Genomic DNA, 23,890 nt, shown 5'->3' on the forward strand with positions numbered 1-23,890 from the left:
GACCCTGGGTAATTCATGGAACCCCTTTGAATCTCAGTGTTGTCATCTATAGAATGGGGTAATAGCTCCCTGAACTGCTCCTGTAAGGTGCGGTAAGGATTGGATTAGAAATGTGCAAAATGCATATAGAGAGAGTGATGGATGGTGATGGAGATGGTGCTGATAAGTTTTTGGTTGTGTTAAGCCACAGTGGGATGCTTGATGTTAACTTCAAAGCCTTCACTATTTATGAATTATCTTCCAGCTTTGTTTGGAGTCTATTATACTTCTCAGTCTGTACTCTTGTCAGGTGGGGGCTTCCAGTCCTGCCTTTGTTTATCCTTAGGGCCTTGAGAGAGAACCTTTAGCTTCTGCACACAATACAAATCCCTTGTCCTTGCTTTGGCATCAAACAGCAGACAAAATGCTTTCAGATGGGGCAAATGGGTGGCTCAGTCAGTTGAGTATATGACTTTGGCTCAGGTCATGATTTTGCAGTCCATGGGTTTGAGCCCCGCATTGGGCTCTATGCTGACAGCTCAGAGCCTGGAACCTGCTTCAGATTCTGTGTCTCCCTCTGTCTCTGCTCTGGTACTCTGTCTTTCTTGCTCTCAAAAATAAGTAAACATTAAAACAACAACAGCAGAACAAAATGCTTTCACAGACGCTATCTTATTTGATGCTGGCAACTCTTTGCAGGAGGCAGGTCAGGTTTAATTTACCCCACCAGAAGTATCTATCCTGCCTCCCTTCACTAGACTCACGTCCATTCTCAGCTGTGCCTTTCCAAATGAACAAGTCCTTAGTGTTTTGCTGTCTTATTAGAGAGACTAATCCTAGCTAAGTTGATGGGTATATATTTTCTGGGAAAGAAATTCTGTAAACTCTCCCTAGGTATTCCTGTGTTTCGTAGCCTGTCATGAAGGCAACCCTTCTCTCTAATCTGACTCTTTGTGGCTTCAGTTGTAGCCCCTGTGCTCCGGTTGTGTCTGTGGATGCCCTCTGGAGCAGCATAGCCTTCTGGCCGAAGATATTTGTATTGACTGAGCCTTGCAGATTGTCAGAGTAGAAAGGCATCTTGAAGATCAAGTCCCATCTTCTCGGTTGACAGATGGGGAACCTGAGGCCTGATGTGACATGGCCCCCGAGAGGCAGATGCACAATTAGAACCGGTCTTCTGGGGCCCGATCAAATGTTCATGGCCCCGTTGTATGCTGCATGTATAGCACTTCCTCCTCAGGCCACCAGGATCAGTGGCTAAGGACATGGCAAACTTTCAGTGTCAATGGTATAGTGTAAATGAGAATAATGTACACAATATAGTATAAATGGAGTATAGTTCTCCATTTTGCTGGAGAACTATTAGATGATCCTTCTAGATTCCTGCTAGTGGAGGACTTCAGAATGAGGAAACAGAGACAAAGCCAACTTTTAAGCAGAAACTATTGGTTGGCATATTTGGGACTTGAGCAGTCTGCTCCCCAGGGACGTGGAGAAGGACGTCTCTGGACTCAGGCAGTCCTTTTCCAAGTCTTTGCTTATTTACAAACTGTTGTATCCCCGAGTCCTCGTGTTCTTGTCTGTGAATTAGGGATGAGAATCATGGAGCACTTTGAAGGATTAAATCCACTTCTGCACCATGCCCCAGCTCCACTTCCCTTTATAATTTGGGTTGTGACTCTCCAGCTTCTAGCCAAGGTTGAGGCTTGGGAGTAGATGGATTCAGAAGACCAAGAGGAAAAGAAAGACATCTTAGTTATCAAATGGCTCTCACAAACCAGACTTTGCTGAGCTATTTTCAACAAATCAGACACCCTTGAATTCTGTTACCCTTGAAATCCAGAAAGGTATGAAAATCAAGGGGGAACATGCTGGGGACAGAATACTTTTTGGGTTCTGCCAGCTCAAGCTCCTGTGGAAAGTAAATTCATGAAAGATGTTTGACTGAACCTCAGGCCTGGCTGGCTTCCCCACCCACCGCAGGAGCTCAGCTGGCCAGCCGGCCCACAGGAGGAGAACCCAGCACGGTCTCTACCACCGACTCTCAGTTGCCCACACCCATGGCTACCCAGAGCCAAGATAGACTAGGGGAGACAAGGTCACACTGAACAAAAGGGTTTACAAATCAGTTCCTTAAAATATACATAGGCCAAATGCTCTAGTTTCCCAAAGTTCACTGGCCAGTTGAGATGCACTAGTGTCCCTTATCAGAGGATACAGGGATATTAAAAAATTTGGAATTTTTATGAATGTTTTGGCTTTTTTCTGGTAGAGGTAGGCAATGGACCTTCAGCCACTTTCTCTAAGGTCATATTAAAATGAATTTTCATTCCCTGAGCACACTTTAATTTTGTAAGTTGTGCGATAAGGACAGAGGGGAGTATTTACCCTCAGATCAGGTGAGATAACCATCTTCAGACTTCGGGTTGACCAGTTACTTGAAAGATTGGCGTGAGTGGGGCTCCTACACGGCATTGCATGGCTCTCTGTTTTAGTTGCTGCCCATGCAGCTCCCCTCCACCTTCCATCCCTCATGAACAAGCACAGGGGAAAAGAGAAGTACGGTTTTCCTTAAGAAATTCTCTAACAAGGTCCTAGGCTTTACTGGGATATATATAGCATTGTGAAATGACTTAGAATCTGCTTTTCTTTTTTTTAGTAAATTTATTTAAATACAAGTTGGTTAACATACAGTGTAGTATTGGTTTCAGGGGTAGAATTTAGTGATTCTTCACTTACATACAACACTTGGTTCTCATCCCAGCAAGTGCCCTCCTTAATGCCCATCACCCATCTAGCCCATCTCCCTCCCCCCTACCTCCCCTCCAGGAACCCTCAGTTTGTTCTCTGTATTGAAGAGTCTCTTATAGTTTGCCTCCCTCTCTCTTTATATCTAATTTTGCCTTCCATTCCGCTATGTTCATCTGTTTTGTTTTTTAAATTCCACATATGAGTGAAGTCATATAATGTTTCTTTCTCTGACTGATGTATTTCGCTTAGCACAATACAGTCTTGTTCCATCTGAGTTGTTGCGAATGGCAAGATTTCATTCTTTTTGATCACCGAGTAACATTCTATTGTGCGTGTGTGTGTGTGTGTGTGTGTGTGTGTGTGTGTGTATCTGCATATATATACACACACACATACCACATCTTCTTTATCCATTTGTCAGCCAATGGACATTTGGGATCTTTCCATAATTGGCTATTGTTAATAACACTGCTATAAACATTGGAGTGCATATGCCACTTTGAATCAACATTTTTTTTTTATCCTTTAGATAAATACCTAGTAGTATAATTGCTGGGTTGTTGGGTAGTTCTATTTTTTATTTTTTGAGGAACCTCCATACTGTTTTCCAGAGTGCCTGCACCATTGTGTCCCCACCAAGAGTGCAATAGTGTTCCCCATTCTCTGCATCTGGTTCACCAGTATGTTGTTTCTTCTGTTGTTCATTTTAGCCAGAATCTGCTTTTCTTGTCTACCTTCTTCACCTCTTTATGTTTTGAATCAGTGGCACTCATTCCAGTAGATTGCACAACACTCACCCCCCCCCTCACCCCATGCTTTATAGTGGATAAACTCACTTAAACAGTGTAGGGGTAAGAGGACGAATGCCTTAAGGATATTAAGAAAAAGCATCCAGACTTCTTGGGTGTTGAATTCACCTGGGAAGCAGCCCCTTTTCCAAAGGTCAGTTTTTGGGTGTGTCTTGTTTGGGGGAAAATTAAGTTAAGAAGAGCTATGCCCCCTTCTCAAAGAAGAAGCAAGGGCTATTTAAGGCAGCCCAGTGTATGCTAGCGGGAGGGTTTTGTAAGCCACCCAGAGTCAGAACCGACAGAAGTTGATGGATAACTGCATTAAGTTTGGAGTGGGCTCACTTGTACCTCTCCTGTCCCCATCTCCCCCCCTCCCCCCCCTTCCGTGCATCCCTGATTCCCCACTGGCACCAATCTGTTTGTCTTCCTCCAGTGACGCAAGGGGCATGAGATGGTGGGAGAGCCCTTATAGGAAATTTAACCCCAGGACCCTTTCCACCAGAGAGGTGAGGCATTGTCTAAACAATCTGTCACATGAAAGATTGGCCTCTGTCCTCTGTGTTAGGGAGTGCTAACAGAGCTTCATCTGTAAAGAGGTTGAGAAATCCCTTTTATCTAGGTCTGTTTCTTTTAAGCAGTTCTACCACTCTCAGAATACCTTTCTGGTGAAAATATTTCGAATGCCCACTGCCTGCTTCTTATTCATTTGTAGAAGGGAGGATCCTTCCCACAGCCCATCCCACCCACGCTAAATAGTTGCTTGTCTACTGGCCCAGAAAAGAGGGCCATATGCTACACCAAAAAACAAACCGCACATTTCATGAGACTCCCAGAGTAGAGAGGACAGGGCTTACCTGTGTTTACATGGACAAGTGCTTTCTGCAAAGTTGAAAGGTAGCATGGTAGGGAAAGACCAGAGACTTAGGAGTCAGCCAGGACTGAGTTAGATCCTATCTCCATTGCTTAAAAAGCCCTGTGCCTTTGGGCAAATGATGCCCTATTTAAATACTTTCCACACATGTTTGTTGTGAGGATTAAAGATAATGCACGCAAAATGCCCGGAACTTAGTACATACCAAATAAATGATAATTATAGCAATCTTCATTGAGTTATTTACAACACATTCTTCCACAGGCTGTTACTACGTATGTGCTATTAATTAATTCATTTAGGTAGTTAATACATATTGACTTATTAAAAATTATTGAACAATAATGAGATTAGTAAGGAAAGAACTATGTCAGAAACCCTGAGCTTTGAATTTTAGATGAAAACATGGAATAGCGATCATTGGATTCTGACTACAGGGTTCTCCAGTGCCTCCTGCTTGAAAGTGAGGGCACCGTGAAGGGCAAAGAAGGCAGGGGGCTCCCTCTCTGGACAAAGGTCAGGTCAGCACCTCCAGCTGCTGGTCATTTGTTTCAGATCTGCATCCTGTGAGCTCTAATAGAATCTAAGTTTCTTTAAAAATTTTTTTAAATTTTTTTTTTTTGAGAGAGAGAGACAAAGCATGAGTGGAGGAGGGACAGAGAGAGAGAGAGAGAGAGAGAGAGAGAGAGAGAGAGAGAGACAGAATCCAAAGCAGGCTTCAGGCTCTGAGCTGTCAGCACAGAGACCAATGCAGGACTTGAACTCACAAGCTGTGAGATCATGACCTGAGCCGAAATCAGAGGCTTAACTGACAGAGTCACCCAGGTGCCCCTAGAATCTAAGTTTTTCGAAAGTAGGAACTATGGAATCACTGCTAACAATCCAGTGGCACTGATTGCCTAGAGAAACTGCCTTGTTTATTGATAGTTGGCTAAACAAGCCCGGAACCACACAGGTAGCTGTATTTGGGTGAAGTCATATCCTTCATTAGAGAATTTAAGGGGATGAAAGTTGAGGTTTGCAAGGGAACTGCCCATGGGAAGATGGACACTTTTGTCTTCTAGTTTGTTTGTTTATTTTTAAACATCTTCGGAGGAAAGAAAGAAGAGATATGGTGAAGGAATTTCACTTGTCCTTGTGGGGACTCCTGGGCTCAAACTAAAGAATGTATAACCTCTGGCTCAGTGAAGTGGTATGAAGGAGAGGAGACGGTTCTGTGAAAGCCTATGTAGCACTGGCTACTGGTTGCCTCTTCAATACACAGTCTCCCTTCTCTCTCTTTTTAAAAAATGTTTATTTTTGAGAGAGAGAGACAGAGAGAGAGAGCAAGCAGGGGAGAGGCAGAGAGGGAGACAGAATCCAAAGCAGGCTCTAGGCTCAGAGCTGTCAGTAAGGAGCCTGATGCCGGGCTTGAACTCATGAACCACAAGATCGTGACCTGAGCCAAAATCGGAAGCTCAACCGAGTGAGCCACCCAGGTGCCCCCTTCTTCTCTTTACTCATTGAATCCTTATATGGTTAAAGGGGAAAGTGGGTCTGGTTGGAATTTTTTTCCCCTAGCCTCTCCTGAAGTTGGGTATGGCTGTTAATGAATTTGAGGGCAATAAGGTAGAGTAAAAGTTCTTGGGTAGGACTTCTGGGAATTCTCTCTAATAGCGGGTTGTGATGGCCAGAGCTCCACAAAGCCGTTTAATAAAGCTGAGGAAAGGGGAGCCTGGGTGGCTCAGTCTGTTAAGCATCCGACTCTTGGTTTCAGCTCAGGTCATGAGCTCATGGTTTCTGAGTTTGAGCCTTGCATCGGGCTCTGTGCTGATGGCACCGAGCCTGCTTGGGATTCTCTCTCTCCCTCTCTCTCTGCCCCTCCCTCCCCACTCTCTCTCTCAAAGAAAAAAAAACATTAAAAAAAAAAAGCAATACACCTGAGGAAGAGGGCTCTGCACCAGCATGAGCATACACAGTAGTGCTCTTGCCAGTCTTGAGTGCCTGTCCTGGGCTGCTTGCTTCATGAGAGAAAAGATCCCCCCTCCCCACAGTAAGGCAATCCCCCAAACCATCTTGTTTAAGCCACTATTGGGGGGGGGGGCCTTTGTTGCTTAGGGATGAATAAAATTCCTAGCTGATAAAGCACTTAGCATAGAAACCTGACCCAGGTGGGGAGGGTGACAGATGCCAAGGATGGGTGGCAAGTAGCCCGGAGAGGTGCTGGAGAAAGGATCAGCCCAGAAGGAGGCCCCGTGGGGAGAAAAAGCAGGTGTGCTCTCTGGAAGGCCAGTGCCGGTAGGAGGCAGAATCTAAAGGGGAATGGTGGAGAGGGATGACACAGGAGTGGGCTGGGCCTGTACCACACCGGCCTTTCAGACATTTTCCCAGGAGCCACAGGAAACCACAGAAGAGTTAGAAGCAGAGGGTGTGATGATCACTTTTGGAGAGGTCATCTTAGGAGCATGGAGGATAAAGAAGCAGCATGCCAGGACCCCAGCGTCTGTACTTTGCAGCCCAGCCCAGGCTAGATACTACAGATGCGATTGTAGCCTGAGTGAGGATCTGAGAGTTGAGGAAAGTGAACAGCTCTCAAAGCTCTTCTGGAGGCAAAATTAATACCAACCTTTGGAAGTCCATTGCAGATGAAGGAGGGAGAGAAGACAGTTTCAAGTGCCATGCATGTTGTAGACAGTATTCTTGTTCTCTTGGCATCTCTTTTTTCTTCCTTCTTCCTTCCTGGAACTATTAGAACCTGCTTGTCATGACAGGGGCCAACAGGACTAGACACTTTCCCAGCAGTTAAGGCAGGGCGTGGGACCTGGATCTGGCCAGCAGATTGGGGCAATAGGATGTTTGGTTTTAATTTGTTCTATAGACCACCATTCCCATTTTATTTTAAGGTGAAGAGCATAGGCTTTGGGTTCAGACTGTCTTGGTTAAGTCTTGGCTTTATCATTCACCATGTATAATCTTTAAAAAAATGTTTTTTAAATGTTTATTTATTTGTGAGAGACATTGAGAGACTCAGTGCCACTGGGGGAAGGGCAGAGATCCAGGGAGACACAGAATTTGAAGCAGGTTCCCGGCTCTGAGATGTCAGCACAGAACCCAATGCGGGGCTTGAACCCACGAACTGTGAGATCATGACCTGAGCTGAAATCAGATGCTTAACTGACTGAGTCACCCAGGTGCCCCTTTATAATCTTTAATCTATCACTTAGTTTTGATTTTCTTATATGAAATATGGATAACATTGCTCCCAGGAAAATGTCCCCAAATAATGCCCAACTCTCAAATTTGCTGAGAATTTAAGGTAGTGTATATAAAAGTACTTTAAAAAGTAAAGTGTTACAAATACAACGATCATGCTTTCTACTAACAACAATTTAAAAAAGAAGAAATATTTGGATCATCTCAGCTCTTGGTAGCAAAAATTAATAATAGTAGTTACCATTTACTATGCCAAGACATGGTATACTTTATAAATATTATGTTTTTATTTATTATTTTTTTAGAGAGAGAGAGGGCACGCAAGTGCCAGAGGAGAGAGAGAGGCCCAAGAAGGCACAGAGCCTAATGCTCTCACCACCTTGAGATTATGACCTGCACTGAAATCAAGAGTTGGACACTCAACCGACTGAGCCACCCAGGGACCCCAATATTACCTATTTTTAGACTTCACCACAACTTTTAAGATAATTTCCAAAGTCACACAGTTAGGAAATGAGAGAAGCACGGTTTGAACCAGGGCTGTCTGGTGTCAAACTCTTAACAGTGAGGACCCTCCAGCGTGCCTGTGCCTCAGATCCTGTCTCTGGCAGTGCTGTCTTGTCTCTATGTGTAATACTTTCATTTCCTCTCTGATCTGTATTTACAACTTATTTTCAAATGACTGTGCTTTTCGGATAGAATTGATGTTGCTATCACGCCTGTGAAGTACATAATGTGTATATTGAATTGCTATTCTAAGTAATATGTTCTTACCTTAACCTCATGTGGTCTTCTATTTTCTTCTTAGCACTTAACATCACCTGCTATTGTACTATATACACCTGATATTGTACTTCATTACCAAATTATGATCTGGTGGCCCAACTGGAAGGCGGGTGTTTTATCTGTCTTGTTCCCTCCTGCATGTGCCAGGGTTCAGAACAGTGCCAGGCACACAGTGGGCACATGGTATGTCTTTGTCAAATGAATGAATAAATGAATAAGGTTTGAAACGGCTCATGTACATTGTTTTATCCTGCCTCCTGTCTCATGACTACACCTATGGAAAAGTTGACTGAGTTAGAGGAGCCCTTGAAAGTTTGAAGAGTCAGAGGGGTTCTCAGTAGAGGGGAGGCAATATCAAAAGTTCTTGTGGGGTGTTTTCAAATCCTGCCTATCTATTCCATTTCCCCCCTCTCTTTCCCACCCTCCTTTCCCCCTCCTATAGTGGATGGGAGCTGTCTGAGGGCAGGGACCTCTTCTTAGTCATATTTGGTATCCCATATCCAGTACTTTTGTAGATACTCAATGAGTGGGCAGGAAGTAGTGAATTACACTCAGGTTCTTGGTCTCCTTACCATATGCTGCCACTGCCTGGCCCATTATAGCTCAATGAGGGCCCCACCTGCCTGTCTCACAGCTGGCTGGAGGCAGAGTCAGGTGCTGGGTGGGGGTGGAGGCGGGGGAGATGGGGATCTCTCCAGCTAAGATTGATGATATTAGCTTTCTATGCAGGGCCAGGAGGTCAGGGAGGTAAGGAGTCGGGGGAGGTCTGGCAGAGGGAGGGTGGCCTGCACACCAGGTCCCACCCACTGTTGTCACCTAGGAGTGATAGAAATTCTGTTATGCATAACTTCTGCTACATAGTTAGGGATCCACAGATTAGAAGGGAAGGGATTAAAGTAGAGTTCAGACTAGGTTTGAATGTCACCTCTGTCACACACACAACCGACCTCAAACACTTCCTCTGTGGAATGGAGACAACGATACCTCAACCTACAACTCACCTCATTGGGTTCTTTTAAATGAAATGAGATAACGTATACAGGGACTTAGCACAGCAGTGACATTGAGAAGCACTCGAAAAGTCATTGTTAAATTGCCTTACAAACTATGAAATACTGTGCTCATGAAGGGGCTTATTAGATCCATAGTGGGAGGCTACCCCAGGTCTGGAAAAGGACCCCTCCCAAGCCTCATTCTCCTGGCCCTACCCAGATGCTTCACATTCCAGCCTCTGGCCCTTTGGGAACCTCTGCTGAAATGCAGATTTTATCTAGTACTGTTTAATGGCATTCATTCAAGTTATTAGCACCTTAGCTCTAATCAGATTAACCTTTGATGAAAAAGGAGTCTTGGGCCAGAGAAATGTGAATGAGGGGAAAGGTAGTGTGAGGGGTTCACACCACCCCGAGGTCCTTAACCCTTGGCTGGCCTGGAGGACTTAGAGGAGTAACTAAAGAGGCTGGAGGAGCCGGAGGCACACAGCTAGAAGGGGACTGAAGCACCCTGGCACCCTGCACGCGCACCCTGGCTGTCAGGATAATCACCTGGAGACTTGCTTACGAAGCCTGAAGGAGTTCAGTGGTTTGGGTCATTCTGCAGTTTCTCAACCAACTGCTCGGGGTGCCTGGGTGGTTCAGTCGGTTAAGCATCTGACTCTTGATTTCAGCTGGGGATTGAGCCCCGCATTGGCCTCTGAACCTGCTTGGGATTCTCTCTCTCTCTCTGCCTTTCCCCCATCTCCCTCGTGCGCTCACTCTCTCTCTCTCTCTCTCTCTCTCTCTCTCTCTCTCTCTCTCTCTCTCAAGTAAATACATAAATAAACATAAAAAATGTTTCAACTACTCTTCTGGAGAAATGGGGAGAAGCGGAGAGAGGGAGAATTTTTTAGAGTGGTTTTACAGAAAAACTGAGCAGAAAGTACAGAGTTCCCATATACTCACCCCCTCACTTTCCCCCATTATTAACATCTTACACTGGTGTGATACATTTGTTATAGCTGATGAACCAGTGTGGACACAGCATTATTAACTGAAGTTCATGGTTCAGTTAGGGGTGGCTTGTTGTATTGTATAGCCTGTGGGTTTTGCTGAATGTACAGTGTTGTGAACCCACCATGCCGATACCATACAGAATAGTTCCACTGTCCTAAAGTCCCCTAGACGTTAGGACTCCTCCTCACAGAGGGTGGAGAGTACTGGCGCCTTGTTTTGGAAGGGGTGGATTTGTACAGAGATCCACAGGTGAGGATGCAGACCCCAGGGATGGGGTGAGGGGAGATGCAGCCTGACTTGTGGGGACCCCTCAGGGGCTGGAGGTGGGGCTGGCTCAGCATTTTGGGGTGGGATGAAACTGTCTCTACTTCCCTTTCCTTTTCCTGTCCTTCTGCCTTTCTTTTGTTAGTACTTTTTCTTTTCAGGGTTTAAATCTTTCAGTAGGCCCCTCATAAAAGACTCAGAGGTCCTTTGTTGATGGTTATTACCCTTGACTGTACATCTGAATCACCTACAGAAGTTTTCCTTTAAAGAAATCTTGTTGCCTGGTGTCCACCTGGTTTGGTTAAATCAGATTTCCTGGTGGGATGAGGCCCAGGCACAGGTGTTGTGAGGCTCAGTGCAGCCCAGGTGGCCAGCCTGTTCCAGGTAATATGCTCAGGAGGGCTCCTTCCCTGTGTCCCACCATAGGGCTGGGAGATCCTGAATGTCTTTATCATGCAACAGGCTGTGGAGAGAATACTTCACATTTTCACGTGTGTTCACAAAAAGGCAGGTTCAGGATGTGAGGAACTATGTGAGCCACATAGTTCAAAATACTGAAAAACTGGAAAAACCTAAATGTGCACTAACACGCACGATTGCATAAAAACAGCCGCTCGTACTCTGGAGCACCATACAGCCCTTCAAATGGATGAGACACACTCGTATGCATGAATATACAGGGTGATATTCAAAATATGCACAGCCTGTTTGAGCATGGGAGCTGGCCGGTCAGAACAGAAGCCTGCCCAGCGGGGACAGGAGCCGGTCCTGCCGCCGCCCGGGTACACTCGGGGTGAGCATCAGCTTTGCTGACGCAGGAGAAACATCTCCAGGGTGTTGTTAAGTGGAAAACGCCAGGACCAGAACAGCCTGAAGAGTGTGATCCTCTTTATGTAAATAAAAAGCAAGTACTAAAAATAGGTATAGATATACATATTGGACAATAAATACAGAGGAAAAAAGCCAGGAAAGAGACACAAAGCTGTGGATACAGCCACACCCCCCACACCCCACCCACCCACAGAGGACACTAGGCCTGGGACTGGTTTCGGGATGGTAATGGGACTTTTTAACATTTTGTTGATATAATATTATTTGAAATTTTTAGGGTGAACATTTGTTCATGTATCATTGTGAAATGAAAAAAATAGTGTTTTTATGAGGGAAAAAATTGCCTGTGAGTTCACAGTTCTGGGTTCTGTCGCTTGGTAATAGGGCTTCCCACCTTGCCTTTCTGCACCTCAGGTTCCCCATCGAGGATGTGGCCATGATGTGATTTCACACTCCAGGGGGGCTGCAGAGAAGACCAAATGAACAGAGGCACAGGATCTTGGGTACGGATACAAATGGTATATGAAGAGGGGTGGGGAAAGCTGTCTTCCTTCACCAGCTGAAAACGGAAAGGATTGATTTTTGAGCAATTCCTCCCAAGAGCGAATGAAAATGGTCGATATGAAGCTGCGTGGGGAGGGAAAGCTGTGTGCCACCAGGGGATTCACTGGTGACACTTGGCATTTCTAGCTGAGCTACCCCATTCCCATCTGTGTATTTATTTGTCTACTAATCCATTCCCCAGATATTTATTAAGCAACTGTTATGCATTAAATTGTGCCTAACCCCCAACAATTTGTCCCCTGGCATTCCCCTCTTCTGTGTCCATGCCCCTTCTCCTCTTCCTGTAAGGACACTAGTAATACTGAGCTGAGGACCTCATTTTAACTAATTACATCTGCAATACCCTTAATTTCCAAATTGCTGTAGACGCAAGCCCAGGAAGGCCAAGGGATTGCCAGCTACTCCGACTTGCTACCACCTTCCACACACTTTGTACAGTGTCCATCTCCCTGCTTTGTCATTGCTCTCATGAGAAGCCTCCTCCCTGTCCCACCATATTCTGGAGTGAAAGCCCATGGAAGCAAGAGCCTGTATCTTATTCACCTGTGATTCCTAGTGTCTAGCAGATTTTTGTCACTTAGCAGGTGCTCAAAAATGTATACTAAGTCCAGTCTTTGAACTCAAGAGCCCTCACTGATTGCAAATGTGACCCTGTGGCACAGTGAAGGGACTTGGGCTGCGTTCTCCAGTGGCCTTGGCTGTAGTTCCAGGACTCCGCTGAGGCCTCTGCAGGGGCCTGGAAGGTGTGTGAGTCCTCCTGGCCTCCTGGGTGATTGCTAAGGTTTTCCTTTTCCACCACTGGGTGGCTTTTACTAAGAAACATATGGTCACTTCTTTTCTTTCTGAAAAGACTCAGATTATTTAGTCTTTTCTTCGATAAGCTTGGATCAGAAGGTGCTGAGTGCTGCTAATTTGTGTTACATGCAGAAGTATTTCTTCCTGAGACGTTGCCTACATAAAGTAGAATGAAATAAATGTATCAATATAATCCTAGCTCTGAAACAGTAAAAAGTTAGAAACCTGTATAGAAGAATACATTTTGAATTGGAAAATGGGAAAATGTTTATTACATAATATTAAAGGAAATGATAAAAATCATATGTGGTGGGGTGACTGGGTGGCTCAGTTGGTTAAGCGTCTGACTTTGGCTCAGGTCATGATCTCACGGTTTGTGAGTTCGATCTGACAGCTTAGAGACTGAAGCCTGCTTGTAATTCTGTGGTTCCCTCTCTCTCTCTGTCCCTCCCCTGCTTGTACTCTATTTCTCTCAAAAATAAATAAACATTAAAAAATTTTTTTTAAATCATATGTGGTATGATTTTAACATACCTACCACTAAAAAAATTATATGTACACACACAAAAAAGGCTGGAAATAATCATCAAAATGCTATCTTTGGTGGTGAGATTATTATTTTGCTTCCTTAGTATTTTGTTTTCTAGAATTAGCATATATTATTTTATTCTTAAAGTAGGTTTGGGGCATCTGGTTGGCTCAGTCGGTAAAGGATGAGACTCTTGATCTTGAAGTTGTGAGTTCAAGCCCTAATTTGGACATCGAGATTACTTTAAAAAATTGTTAAACAGGTTCAACATTTTTATGGTACACCAAATCTCCATATTTAGTAAACAGTAAACCTCCCCTTCCATCCATGTACACTTTCAACCTGGTTCCTTTCTTCAGAGGCAACCACAGTTGCCAACTTCTTGACATACATATCCACACAATATGTGCAAGTGCACACACACAATACGTACATATATATGTTTAATACAAGTGGTAGCACACTATATGCATTGTTCTATTCCTTGCTTGTTTCATTTGACAATGTGTCATAGCCATTTTTCTCTATCAGGATGAATAACTGCCATATACTTTTTAGTAAATGATACATAATATTTCATTATATGGATGTATCAAAATTTATACTCATGCTAAAGCACTTACATTGTTTCTAAGTTTAAGTCACTGATTTGTTGTTACAAACAACGAATATTCCTGATACCAATTTTTAACATTTGTAGGAAATTCATATGGTACAAGCATTTCTGTAGGATAGATACCTAGAGAGGTGATTGTTGACCCAATGGGTGTGCGATCTTGTAATTTTGATAGCTTGGCAAATATCACCTCACAGAACATGTATCAATTTTCATTCCCATAAAAATTTGTGAATGTCTGTTTTCCTGTATTCTTATTAGCACAGTGGGCTACCAAACTTACAAAACAATCTTTACCAACTCTACAGGTGAAAAGACGGCATTTCATTATAATTGAAATTTGCATTTCTCTTATTATGAGTGAGGGTGAACATCTTTTCATATGTTCAAGAGCTAGTTGGGTTTCTTTCCCTGTGAAGTTTCTATTCTTTGTGCATTTTCCCATAAGATTGTTGGGTTTTCTCTTATTTCCTTTTAGTTCTGTATATATTAAGAGAATAGCACTTGATTAGGACGCCTGAGTGGCTCAGTCGATTAAGCGACTGACTCTTGATTTCAGCTCAGGTCATGATCTCACAGTTCATGGGCTCGAGCCCTGTGTTGGGTTCTGCGCTGACTGTGGAGTCTATTTGAGATTCTCCCTCACTCTCATCTCCTCCCCCTGCTTGCATGCTGTCTGTCTCTCTCAAAATAAATAAGTAACTTAAAAAAAAGAAAATAGCACTTGCTTATCTATGTGTTAAAAATATTCTTTCCACTTTTTTTCAGGGACTGTGAAGCTGGGAAGATTTTGGTGGGCTGAGGATGTGGAATCTTATTGTCCTTCTACCCTTTTAACTTTCTCTGAAGCCCCTCAATAAAATTGTCTGATCCCTCCATTAATTTTTTCCCCAATTGGTTGTTTACTTTTTGGTTTTACTGAGGCATTACCATTATTACTATCACTTTGTTTTGTTTTGTTTTGGTTTGTCTCACAGAAAACAAATAGTTAAAAGTTTTTACATATTAAAATTCATCACTCTTGGGACACCTGTCTGGCTCAGTCAGTGGAGCATGTGAGTCTTGATCTCGGGATCAAGAGTTCGAGTCCCATATTGGGGGCAGAGATTACATTAAACAAATCATCACTCTTTTATGCTTCTAGATTTTGTGTCATACTTTCTCTCCCATGAGGTTATAAAATGCTTCTCATCTTTCTGTCAGTAATTTATGCTTTTATTGAAATCTTTTGTCTGTCAGAATCTATTATGATGTTAATAGCGAGCTAGGCGGCACCTTTCCTTTTTTCTTCAGATGGATATCCAGTCGAGCCAAGATCATTCATTTCACAGGCAAAATCCTCATAAACTCTCTTAAATTTATCTCTGACTTTTCTATTTGGTGTTGTGATCTTTTGTTTCTATTTACATTTTAAGGACTTTGAATAGTTTTTTATATATGGTAGTCGTAACCTTTCTTTTTACTTTAATTTTTGCAAAATTTTCCTGGCTATTCTTGGTAGTTTTTCCATATGAAATTTAGAACCAGCTAGTCTAGTTCCAAAAAAATACCCTTTTGGTATTTTTATTGGGATGACATTAAATTTACAGATGAACTGTCTTTGACAGCTTTACAGAATTGAGAATCCAGGGACACTTTGTGCCTCTGCATTGTTAAATCTTCTTTTGTGTCTTTCAGTAGCATTAAAATTGTTAATTTAAATATAAATTTAAATGTAAATTTAAAATTGTAAATTGCCTGCATTTCTTGGCAAGTTTATTCTCAGGATTTAAAAATTAAGAAACAATATTTTTCTATTCTAAACAAGGTCTTTGCTTTCTTTGCCTTTTCTAAAAACAGGGTATTTTTGTAGTTATTAGTGCTGCTTGATTTCCATATATATATACAAGTGGAATTTATTGAATTCTGAGTTTGTTATATTTTCCTTTAATTCTCCTCTTTCCAGGTATACAAAGGATCTGCAGACTACCACCTCTGGGACAAGCCCAGCCATGGACTATTTTTATTCCACTGAGAACTAAAATTTTATTCTTTTATATTTTGTTAACATTATGAAAGAATTATTTAAAAAAAGGAAAATGAAAAAAATGCTCAGAGGTCATTTACTGTCTGGTCCTTTAACGTACAAGTTCAGTGACCTTTGAAGTACACAATTGTATCACTTGCCCTTCATGATAATTGATCTCTACCTTTCTGATTTCTCTTTCTCCTTTAACTGCCTTTTCTGGTACCTGCTGATAGTGGATATCTGTATCCTGTGCCTAAGTGTAATGGAATTCTTTTTTATATTTGTGTATTTAGGAGGATGCTGGCTTTCAGGTTATGCTAGGTGTATGCTATCATGTCAGGAAAGTCCTGGGACACCTGTGTGGCTCCACTGGTTAAGCTTCTGATTCTTGATTTCAACTCAAGTCATGACCTCACAGTTCATTTGATGGAGCCCTGAGTCAGGTCTGTGCTCATAGGAAGGGGTCTGCCTGGGATTCTCTCTCTTCCTCTCTCTCTGCTCCTCTCCACTTGCACTCTCTTTCTCAAAATAAATAAATATTAAAAAAAGAAAGTATCTATCTATCCTTACTTTCTTAAGCATTTTACAGAAACAGAAAGATGTCTAATTTTATTTCTCAGCATCTACAGAGGATGTTATTTTTTTCTCCACTAAAATGGAGAATCATATAGTTTTCAATAGTGAATCATTTTTATAGTTCTAGAATCAACCTTCGCTTTAGTATTCATAAGTGACAGTGGTTTGTTTATTTTTATAAAAAACTCTGTCAGGTTTACTTGATCTATAAATATCATTTGAAAACTTTTCTTTCTGAAAGGCAAAGACAAGGGGTGCCTGGGTGGCTCAGTTAATTGAGTGTCCGACTCTTGATTTCAGCTCAAGTCATGATCCTATGGTTGTGAGATCAAGCCCTGTGTGGGTCTCTGTGCTCACAGCTTGGAGCCTGGTTAGGATTCTCTTCTTCTCTCTCTGCCCCTTCCTTGCTCATATGCATGCATGTGCATGCTCTCTCTCTCTCTCTCTAAATAAATAAATAAATAAATAAATAAATACATAAATACATAAATAAATACATAAGTAAACTTTAAAAATTATTTTAAAAAATAAAATAAAAAATAAAAATAAAAGTCAAAGATAGGTGCAAATGATTTAAAGAAGCAAAGCTTTGCAAGATTTACTGGAAGAAAGAGAACAGACCTGTTTCACTCCTCATTTTATTTGCTCCTGAGAAGCAGTCGCTTCCTAAGCCCTGTGTGTCAGCTTCCTGGAAGGCTCTAACAGGTCACCATCAGCATGATGACATAGAACAATGGAACTTGATTCTCTAACAGTTCTTGACCCCTGAAGTCTGCAGTCAAGGTGTCAACGAGACCATACTCCCTGGGGAGGTAGGGGTGGGGGAGGCAGAAAGCAGGGCCCTGGGGAAGAACCCTTCCTTGCTTCTGCCTAGTTTCTGGCCATTTGCTGGGGTGTTCTTGTTTGCAGCTGTGACACTACAACCTCTGCCTCTGTCACCAACGGTTTCGAAACTCTGTGTCTGTATCACGACCTCCCTGTATGGGCTTCCCCTGTGTCTGTGTCTCTGTGTCCCTATGAAGACACTCCTTATAAAAATATATCAGGGGATTAGGACCCTTCATCATCCACTATGACCTCATTTTAACCTGATTACAGCCGCAAAGAACTTGTATCTAAATAAGATCACATTATCGGGTCTTGGGTGGACATGAATTTGGGGAGACTCTTGAACCCAGTATAGTCCTCCTTTTAGGTCCCCCCCAAACTCATGTTTGTCCATGTGCAGACTGCATTATCCCCATCTCAGTATCTCCCAAAGTCTCAATACATTAGCATCTACTTTAAGTCTAGAATCTGATGTCATCAACTCAAAATGCCCCAAATCTCCTCATTTAGATCCTCTAAATTTGGTATGGATGAGCCTCTGGGGTGTGATGCATCCTGGGTCAAAATTCCTCTCCCTCTGTGTACATGTGAAGCTGGAGAATAAGTTTGCTGCTTCCAAAATTAAATGTTGGGCCAGGCATAGAATAAATATTCCCCTTCCAAAAGGAAAGAAATGGAAGCAATGAAGAGTTCACTGGTCCCAGCAAGTCTCAAACTCAGCAGAGAAAATTCCATTTGGGTCTCGAGTCCTGAGAATGAGCCCCTGCAGCCCATTGCTCTCTGCTCTCTAGGCCCATGGAAGCCCCAGCCTCTAGGTCTCCGGTTGTGTCCATTCTGGCCTCTCTATCAGGGACTCTGTCCTGTATATTATAGGATACCAAGCTCCTATTCAAAGATCACTCTTCCCTCATTTCATTTTATCTCTGCCCCTCTCTGTCCAGGCTGGCAGTGTTGATGCTGGTACAAAATTCTCTAAAGTCTTGTTGGTCTTCTGTGAATGTCAAGAGGATCCATGCCTTTAGACATGACTGGTCTCTACAGAGCTTCTTAGGCAACCTCATCTCCATTCCTGGCTCCTGCTGAGGTGGCTGATTGAATCTATTGTCACACACCACAGGGGTGTGCGATGGCACAGTGGTGCTATGGACGTGAGAGCATGCTTTCTCATCTTTGATAGTTATGGATAGCTCAGAATTGTCCAAATCATCCCTTTCTGGTTCCTTTTTACTTAACAATTCCTTCCTCAACTTATCTCTCTTCTGTACTATACTGTTTACTACAAGTGTACCATAAACAATAAGGAATAATGCAGCCTTCAGTACTTCCAGTACTTGGAAGGCTTAACTAAACACTCCAGGTCAGGGGCACCTGGGAGGCTCAGTCGGTTAGGTTAACCATCTGACTTTAGCTCAGGTCATGATCTCATGGTTTGTGGGTTCAAGCCCCATGTCAGGCTTGTTGCTGACAGTGCAGATCCTGCTTCAGATTCTCTGTCTCCCTCTCTCTCTGCCTGCTCCCCCATGTGCTCTCTCTCCCAAAAATAAACAAACATTTAAAAATAAATAAATAGGGGCGCCTGGGTGGCTCAGTCGGTTGGGCTTCCGGCTTCGGCTCAGGTCAGATCTCACGGTCGTGGGTTCGAGCCCCACATCGGGCTCTGTGCTGACAGCTGGCTCAGAGCCTGGAGCCTGCTTCCGGTTCTGTGTCTCCTTCTCTCTCTGCCCCTCCCCCTCTCATGCTCTGTCTCTCTCAGTATCAAAAATAAATAAAACAAAACAAAAAAAAAAAATTAAAAATAAATAAATAAATAGCAGTCTCTATCAAAATAACACCAGCATTCTTCACAGAGCTAGAACAAACAATCCTAAAGTTTGTATGGAACCAGAAAAGACCCCAGGTAGTCAAAGTAATCATGAAAAAGAAAACCAAAGCTGGAGGCATCGCAATCCAGACTTCACAATGTATTACAAAGCTGTCATCATCAAGACAGTATGGTACTGGCACAAAAACAGACAATCAGATCAATGGAACATAATAGGGAACCTGATATGGACCCACAAATGTATGGTCAACTAATTTTTCACAAAGCAGGAAAGAATATCCAATGGAATAAAGACAGTCTCTTCAGCAAATAGTCCTAGAAAAACTGGACAGTGACATGCAGAAAAATGAACCTGGACCACTTTCTTACATCATACACAAAAATAAAATCAAAATGGATGAAAAAACTAAATGTAAGACAGGAAGCCATCAAAATCTTAGAGAAGAAAGCAGGAAAACACCTTTTTTACATCGACCTCAGCAACTTCTTACTCAACATGTCTCTGGAGGCACAGGAAACAAAAGCAAAAATGAACTATTGGGACCTCATCAAAATAAAAAGCTTCTGCATGTTGAAAGAAATAATCAGCAAAACTAAGAGGCAACCAATAGAATGGGAGAAGCTTTTGCAAATGACATATCAGATAAAGGGGTTAGTATCCAAAATCTATAAAGAACTTCTCAAACTCAACAGCCAAAAAACAAATAATCCAGTGAAGAAATAGGCAAAAGACAAGTGTATAGACACTTCACCAAAGAAGACATCCAGTTGGCCAACCAACACATGAAAAAACGCTCAACATCACTCCTCATCAGGGAAATACAAATCAAAAACACAGTGAGATACCACCTCACAACATCAGAATGGCTAACATTAACAACGTAGGTAACAACAGATGTTGGGGAGGATGTGGAGAAAGAAGATCTCATTTGCATTGCTGGTGGAAATGCACACTGGTGCAGCCACTCTGGAAAACAGTATGGAGATTCCTCAAAAAATTAAAAATAGAACTACCCTATGACCCAGCAATTGTACTACTAGGTATCTATCCAAGGGATACAGGTGTGCTATTTCGAAGGGACACATGCACCCCAATGTTTATAGCAGCACTATCAACAATAGCCAAAGTATGTAAAGAGACCAAATATACATTGATGGATGAATGGATAAAGAAGATGTGGTATTTTATATGTGTGTATATATATATATAAAACACATGTATATATATATATACACACATATATACACACATATATATACATATATAATGGAGTATTACTTGGCTATCAAAAAGAATGAAATCTTGCCATTTGCAACTACATGGATGGAACTAGAGGGTATTATGCTAAGCGAAATTAGTTAGAGAAAGGCAAATATCATACAATTTCACTAATGAGGATGTTAAGATATAAAACAGATGAACATAAGGGAAGGGAAGCAAAAAGAATATAAAAACAGGAAAAGGGACAGAACATAAGAGACTCTTAAATATGGAGAATAAAGGGTTGCTGGAGGAATCGTGGGAGGGGGGATGGGCTAAACTGGTAAGGGGCATTAAGGAATCTACTCCTGAAATCATTGTTGCACAATATGGTAACTAACTTGGAGGTAAATTAAAAAATAAGTTAAAAGCAAACAAACAAACAAACAAACACTCTAGTTCATTACTTCCAAGCTGTAGTTCCCATCCAACAGTATAACACAATCCAGCCAAATTTTCTGACATTCATAACAAAGGGCATATTTCCTCTGGAGTCCCTTAGCATACTCCTCATTTCCTTTGAAGGTCTTACCAGAAGTCCCTTTAATATTTCTGCTGACATTCTTTTTATAATGATATATATTTTTTCCAAGATGATAGATGCTGGTCTACCATTCTTTTCACTTCCTCTGAGCCTGTACCAGAATCATCTGTAACATCCAAGTTTCCACCAATTGTCTCTTCAAGGCAATCCTGGTTTTTTCTAGCATGCACCTCAACATTCTTCCAGCCTCATTACTCAGTTTCAAGGCCGCTTCCACATTTTTAGGTACCTGATGCTGCAGCACTCCACTTCCTGGTACCAGACTCTAGATAGGTCAGGGCTTTTCAGAGACACGGAACCAATTTATTTAAAGGAGTTGGCTCGGGGCACCTGGGTGGCTCAGTTGGTTAAGCATCTGACTTCGGCTCAGGTCATGATCTCGCAGTTGGTGAGTTCGAGCCCCATGGCGGGCTCTGGGCTGACAACTTGGAACCTTAAGCCTGCTTTGGAATCTGTGTCTCCCTCTCTCTCTGCCCTCCACTGTTCATGCTGTCTGTCTCACAATAAATAAATAAAATGTTAAAGGAGTTGGCTTACCTGATTGCCAAGGCAGGCAAGTGTGAAATCCACAGGGCAGGCCAGCAGACGGGAAACTTCAACAGGTGTTGATGCTGCAGTCTTTTCTTTTTTTTTTTATGTTTATTTTTGAGAAAGACCAAGTTGGGGAGGGGCAGAGAGGGAAACAGAGCATCTTGAGCAGGCCCCTAGCTGCCAGCATAGAATCAGACATGAGGCTCAAACCCATGCTTCGTGAGATCATGACACAAGCTGAAATCAAGAGTCAGATGCTTAACCGACTGAGCCACCCATGTGCCCTGATGCTGCAGTCTTAGGCAGAATTTCGCCTTCTCTTGGAAACCTGTTTTTGCCCTTAAGGCCTTCAACTGATTGGATGAGGCTCATCCATAGGATCAAGGATAGTCTCTTTCACTTAAAGTCAACTGACTGTAGATATTCACCACACTTATAAAAAGCTTCACAGCAACATCTAGGTTAGTATTTGATTAAACAGATGGGTATTAGAGCTTAGCCAACGTAACACATAAAACGAACCATCACACCCACTAAGGAGCGGTCTGAAATTAAGATGTTTTACTTATTTATTCATTTAAATAATCTGTGTGCCCAATGTGGGACTTGAACTCTAGACCCGAGATCAAGAGTCACATGCTCTATCAACTGAGCCAGCCAGGTGCCCCAAGGTATACAGAAAATGACAGAACTTCCCCCCCAAGTTTACTTTACCTCTACATTTTCAGAGACTATAAATTGTGGATTATGAGGTATAATATAAAACTCATAAAGTCAAAGTCAAAATGAAAATCATGCAACTTCTTTTAAGTTTGGAACTATAAAAAACATTCAAAGGAGGTGTACCTGGGTGGCTCAGTCAGTTAAGTTTACAACTTCAGCTCAGGTCATGATCTCATGGTTCTTGGATCTGAGCCCGCATCGGGCTCTGTATTGATGGTGCAGAGTCTGGTTGGGATTCTCTCTCTGTCCCTCCCCCACTCATCCTTTTTCTCTCTCTCTCTCAAAATAAATAAAACACTTAAAGAAAGAAAAAAAGAATTCTGGGGTGCCTGGGTGGCTCAGTTGGTTAAGTTTCCATCCTAGGTTCAGGTCATGATCTCGCAGTTCATGAGTTTGAGCCCCAAGTCAGACTCGGTTCTGACAGCTCAGAGCCTGGAGTCTGCTTCAAATTCTGTGTCTTCCTTCTCTCTCTTTGCTCCTCCCCAACTCATGCTCTGTCTCTTTCTCTCTCTCTCAAAAATAAACATGAAAAAATAGCATTCTAAAAAATAAAGAATGCTCACTTAAAAAACATGGAAAGGAGAATAAGAAAAAGCATTTATACAATTTTAAGAAAAATAATAAAACCAACTCTTAGGTACTCACCATCTAGGACAAGAAATCAAACATTATTATCACTCAAACATGCACTCATTCCCTTTACTAACTGCATTTTCTGTATTCTTTCCTCATTCGGAGCAAATTTTGTGCTAATTATTTTCTTTCTTTTCTTTAGCAATTTTATTTCCTAAGCGGTGCTATCATTTGAATTATTATCTATTTATTGGAGCATCTGGGTGGCTTAGTTGGTTAAGTGTCCAAATTCAGCTCAGGTCATGATCTCCTGGTTCCTGAGTTCAAGCCCAAGTAGAGCTTGGTGCTGACAGCTCGGAGCCTGGAGCCTGCTTCAGGTACTATGTCTCCCTCTCTCTGCCCCTCCCCTGCTCATGCTGTCTCACTTTTTCTCAATAATAAAATGAACATTAAGAACATTTTGTTTAATAATTGTTATCTATTTACTTCATATAAGTAGAATTATACTGTATGCAGTTTTCTTTGACTTGCTTCTTTTGTCCATGTCATACTTTTAAAAAATGAGAGAGACAGAGAGAGAGCAGGGGAGGGGCAGAGAGAGAGGGGGACAGAGGATCCAAAGCAGGTTCTGGAGCAGTGAACCTGAAGCCGGGCTCAAACCATGAGATCATAACCTGAGCTGAAATCAGACATTCAACCGACTGAGCCACCGAGGTGCCCCTAGGTCTTATTATTTAAATGTAGGTTTTGATAGTGCCTTTTGATGAATAGATGACTGTAACTATAATCCTCGTCTTCATTTTAAGAAGGTAATGAGTTTCCTTATGGTATCAGAGCTCCTTTTCAAATGTTTACTGGCCATTTGGATATCATCTTTCATGAGGTTTTTGTTCAAGCCTTTGTCCATTTTAAAAATATTTATTTTGGGGGGCTCCTGAGTGGCTCAGTCATTAAGCCCCAACTCTGGATTTTAGCTCAGGTCATGATCTCACAGTTGGTGAGACTAAGCCCCGAACTGGGCTCTGCACAGACAGCCCGGAGCCTGCTTGGGATTCTCTTTTTCTCTT

General features: G+C 42.4%; 1 long non-coding RNA gene across 4 annotated transcripts in view; it reads left to right on the forward strand.

Moving 5' to 3' along the window:
- LOC115303822 overlaps positions 1 to 14,828 on the forward strand; it is an 88,949-nt gene extending 74,121 nt beyond the window's left edge. For all 4 annotated transcript variants that reach the window (XR_003914259.1, XR_003914258.1, XR_003914260.1 and 1 more), the window contains 2 exons: positions 11,868 to 11,956; positions 14,726 to 14,828. This is a non-coding gene — a long non-coding RNA (uncharacterized LOC115303822). The remainder of the gene's footprint in view (positions 1 to 11,867; positions 11,957 to 14,725) is intronic.
- The last annotated feature ends 9,062 nt before the right edge of the window (positions 14,829 to 23,890 follow it).

The sequence above is a fragment of the Suricata suricatta genome, chromosome 10, assembly GCF_006229205.1.
Source record: "Suricata suricatta isolate VVHF042 chromosome 10, meerkat_22Aug2017_6uvM2_HiC, whole genome shotgun sequence".
In the NCBI taxonomy this organism is placed as follows: Eukaryota; Metazoa; Chordata; class Mammalia; order Carnivora; family Herpestidae; genus Suricata; species Suricata suricatta.